This window comes from Anopheles stephensi, chromosome 3, assembly GCF_013141755.1.
Source record: "Anopheles stephensi strain Indian chromosome 3, UCI_ANSTEP_V1.0, whole genome shotgun sequence".
NCBI lineage: Eukaryota > Metazoa > Arthropoda > Insecta > Diptera > Culicidae > Anopheles > Anopheles stephensi.
Window position 1 is genome coordinate 42273384 of NC_050203.1, and position 4590 is coordinate 42277973.

Below are 4590 nucleotides of genomic sequence, written 5' to 3' on the forward strand. Positions count from 1 at the left end.
ATATAACTTTGCTGGCTCAGGAAAAATTGTCCACGTGATCGTGTCACGCGAATTCCCAAATAATGCCGTGCGTCTCCTAGGCACGTAATAGTGAAATGCCCTTGAACATGCCTACGAACAGCTTCAAATTCCGCTTTCGTATTGGTTATTATCAGCATATCGTCCACATATAGCAATATAAACAGGCATGAGTCTGCTACGGATGGTATATACCCCACCTGCTTCAAAACATCGTTGATTTTTGACTTCCACACCCTTTCAGCTTGCTTTAGACCGTAAAGGCTTTTTCTGAAGAGTTCTTCCATTTCGAATACGTGCCGCTCGATGTCTTCGCCACCAGTATACCGTTTGTCGCAGATTTGTTTCAGCAATGACACTACGGAAGTCAAAATTCGCTGTTTTCGAGTCCTTGATTAAGTTTAACTGACTATCCTCCAGAAGAAGCCCAATTGTTGCTCGGGCTTTCTGGTCACCGGTGTCCCAAGCTGTGGTATCATCTGCAGTACTTGATCCGAGGACAACAGCACTCGATCCGGGGACAGCGACACTCGCCGGTTTCGTTCCAACCACGTACCGCCACAAGTCTTCCCGTACCAGCAGAAACTCGACTTAAGTTTTCCATGTTTCCAGTTTTCCATAATTACTTCCATTTTGCTTGGCAATCTTCAAACGCTCCATCTTAAAAAAATTTCAACTCTTCCGGTATGAAACAATTTTTGTTACTATTCGGCCGTTAGGGTCCTGGGCCCGTAACCTGTTGGAAGGTACTTCCTCTTACTGACTAAATTTATTCATCTTACATAACTATACAAGCAACGCCTACTAGATTCCTAACTCCCGAGCTTGCTATGTTCCACAACAAAAAGTATTTAAACCCATTAACCAGCTCCCTGTGATACGATACTGCCAGAGTTGAGTTATTTTCCGTTTCATACCGAATTTGATTCTTAGTCAATTAACTGACAAAACAAAGTCATCGTGGCTGGCTGCTGCTACCGGCACGTTTTAATTATTGGAATAATTGGACTAATTAGAAGCAATTAGCGAATGTGTCATCGGTGTGTAGCTCGCATAACCGTCACATAGTCGTTGCCGCTTCTTTAGTCACTCAATCTGCTAAATCCAGAAAAGTAGAGTATGAGTTGGTCCGAAGGAGAACTGCTTCAAATGAAAATCATACGCAGATTCCGGTACCTTTTGCGTATGTTGTTCAAAGACAGTTTGCCGCTACGGTGTGTACATTCATTTGTTTGTAGTATTGATTCACGTCCACTCAGAATTGACCGGTCGTCAGTATTCCACGTACCGGTGGCTATAACTGTGGCAAAGAAAAGGCATTCAGTCTTCTGTAAGCCTTCACTCGCTTTGTGTACGCCTGACTTAGTTCCGTAGCTACAATTCTGCAATGGTGTGTACAGTAGGCAAAATTGTATGCGCATTTGCTCTGATCAACATTCTTGCTGATCCGGGTTGCGTGTCGGGAAACTCGCTGAAGGATGGGTTCTTCCAGCAGTTGTTCGAAAACTTGTTCCACTCGGAAAGTGACTCAAAGCAGCAAACGAACGTCACTGCAAACCGTTCCGATGCGGACGAGGTTCCAGCAGTTCCAACAGAACCATCCGAAGAGGTAACGGAGCAGGATATGAATTCAACAGATATTGAACCCCAGACGGATAAGAGTTCCAATGCCCTAAAGGACTACGATGTGCATGTGCCGGAGACACCGAGCGCAGCCTAGTACGCCAAAAGTTGGGCGATATTCGGGTCACAAAAGAAGTTTGGAAGAACCGTTCGTTCAAAGTGACCATCGAAATAAAATAATAAAGCAACATGTTCGAGTTTAAGTTGTTCATTTATTTTGAGTCATCATGACATAAAGGAAAAAAGCGAACGATGCTGGTGATCCACATTTTTCGGTACAAATTACCAGATTTGGATGGCGAGGTGTCCTTGCCATCTATTATCAGCGTCTAACGATTTCGAAATCAGCGTCTAACGATTTCGTCATCGAAAGTGGCACCCATTTGCTAATGAGCTGCACAAATAGGTAACAAACAACACGTTCGCTGGAATTCCCCCGAAAGACCGCTAAACCCATGTCGACGGACTGGCATGAAATTCAGTCACTTTTCGAGCATCGGTGAAGGAACATCCAAATTCTGACAGAGAGCTTAGAAACCTTCCACATCACGCTTTGAAACGTTACTAACCGAGATGAATCAAAGCAGGCTAACGTCCTCGGTGTGGTGGATGGCAGGCGTGTTGTTGGTCGTCCTAGCAACGACTGTGCATCCTGTATCGAGTGAAACCGAAACCAGTGGAGGCTTTTTCGCTCACCTGTGGGATTCCATTTTTGGTCCGAAAGAATCGACGCCGACGACGGCCAATTCCACCAGCGTCGTGAAGAACGAAACGATCGATTCGCACAACTTGAGCACCACTACGACAGCCTTTACTACCACTACTACTACTACTACTGCGCCAGCCTCTACGCCAGTGTCCGGGGAAAGTGAGAAAGGCGTGAGCACAACAACGTCAACTGCTGCTGCTACTACTACAACACCATCGTCACCACCATCGCCACTCGCCTCAGAGACAGCAACGACTGAGCGCAACGCCTCACTCAATAATAGCACGGAATCGAATGGAGTTGTATCTACCAGTGGCACAGCTAAACCGGAATCTACTGATTCAACAACCGTTAAGGAATCAGAAGCTTCAACAACAGAGAGTAGTGGCGTGACGACTGTCAGTACCTCTGGAGTAGTAGCCGGGACCAGTACGGCGGAAGTGAATAGCGGAAGTAACAGTACAGAGGGAGCGACAACGGTAACTGCATCCACCACCACGACCACTTCTACATCCACGCAGACTAAGGCGACAGTTTAGACAAAGCACAAATGTCTAACACAGGTTCAAAGTGAAAAAATGTGTATATAACTATATAAACAAATAATAAACAGGAATTGGACGAACAATTAGGTTCAGTATCTCCTCCATTAAAACAATATAACATTATTTTAAATTATATTGCAATTCTTGCTCTTTGTTTAAGAGTGGCTCTTTTTTCGAAATCCAAAAGACAGAGACATATTTATCGAGAACATTGTAATGCATTTGGTTTTGCTTTTTGTTATGGACTGTTGAATGTAAGCACCTGCCTAATGTAATCGCTATCATCACACTTAATGTACTATTAAGTTTTGTTATTGTCACATCATTTGTAGAGTATGGATTTAAATAGGACAAACCTTTTTGACCTACAATATCTTCCTACAAAAATGGAAACCGTTTTTGTTTTGGTTTAGCAATAATACAGGGTGTTTCAGTTGATAAGGCATTAGCATCCATTTTTATGGCAGGCTTCTTAGATGGAATCGCAAACACAGTTAGTTGATATGGAAACGGCTTCATATGACAGGGAAATCAAATACCTTTAATTGTAATGTCCTCAGATGATATTCTCATAGTAACCGTTGATATTGTACGCACTTACACGAGCGCTGAAAGGACGTGTACAATATCAACGGCTACTATGAGAATACCAGGACAATGGGGGAGCCGCTACAATGACGAGCTCTACGAGCTGTACGATGGTCTCACCATCTTGCAGCGAATTAGACTCGCCAGGCTCCGGTGGGCTGGTCACGTCATGAGAATGACACCGGACGACCCGTGTCGAAGTCCTTTTAGGCCCAAATTGAGATGGAGTGATGGCGTTGATGCGTCCGCCAGAACGGCCGGGATAAAGGATAGGCAGACGACAGCGCTAAACCGTGAGCGGTATCGAGGATTGTTGCAGCAGGCCAAGACCGCAAAGCGGTTGTAGAGCCTGATAAGTAAGTAAGTAGATTTCCCTGTCATCTCATCATTTACAGAACAACATTTTTTCTGGACCGTAGTCAAGCGATGCGGACTGATTTGAGCTCTTTAGGCTATTGTCCAGACAAATGATGCTCTGGAAATGATCATTACGAATCGTGGAGGGGGGGTGGGGGGGCGGTCTAGATTGGATTTTGTAGGATTTGTGATATTTATATGGAGGAACTGAAACATAATTGCATTATTTACTTACCGTAGAGATTGTTGAAGCAATCGTTTGCGTCTTCTTCTGTGAGAACTCAACTCATCGCAAGTTATCGCCTGAGTGAGCAGTTTTCGTAGTGAGAGTAAGTGAGTGAGAGAGTGAGCTAGATCACGAATCTACAAGGTGAGAATCGAAAAGCTGCTCACTATGGAAGAAAAGCTTTACTAAAGCTCACAACAGGTGGGCCATCTTGCAAGTTCAACTTTTACTAATAACTTTTGGGAGTTGCACATAGCCGAAGTATCTATGTAAAGCGTTCAGAAAAGAATGGATTTTCTTTTATTTAGAACTTCTACTTCACTCAACGTGTACATTAATTCAAACTAAAGCTTTACGTTAACACTCAAGGCTCACTTTGATTAATATTCACAAAGGATGCACAAGAAAGGATTAATATCAGATGTATTTTCTTTACAATCGAATTTTGCAGTCGATCGTTTTAATGTTTTTTAACGGAACGGAACGGAAGATGTGCAAATGGTCCAACAACAACAACAAAAATA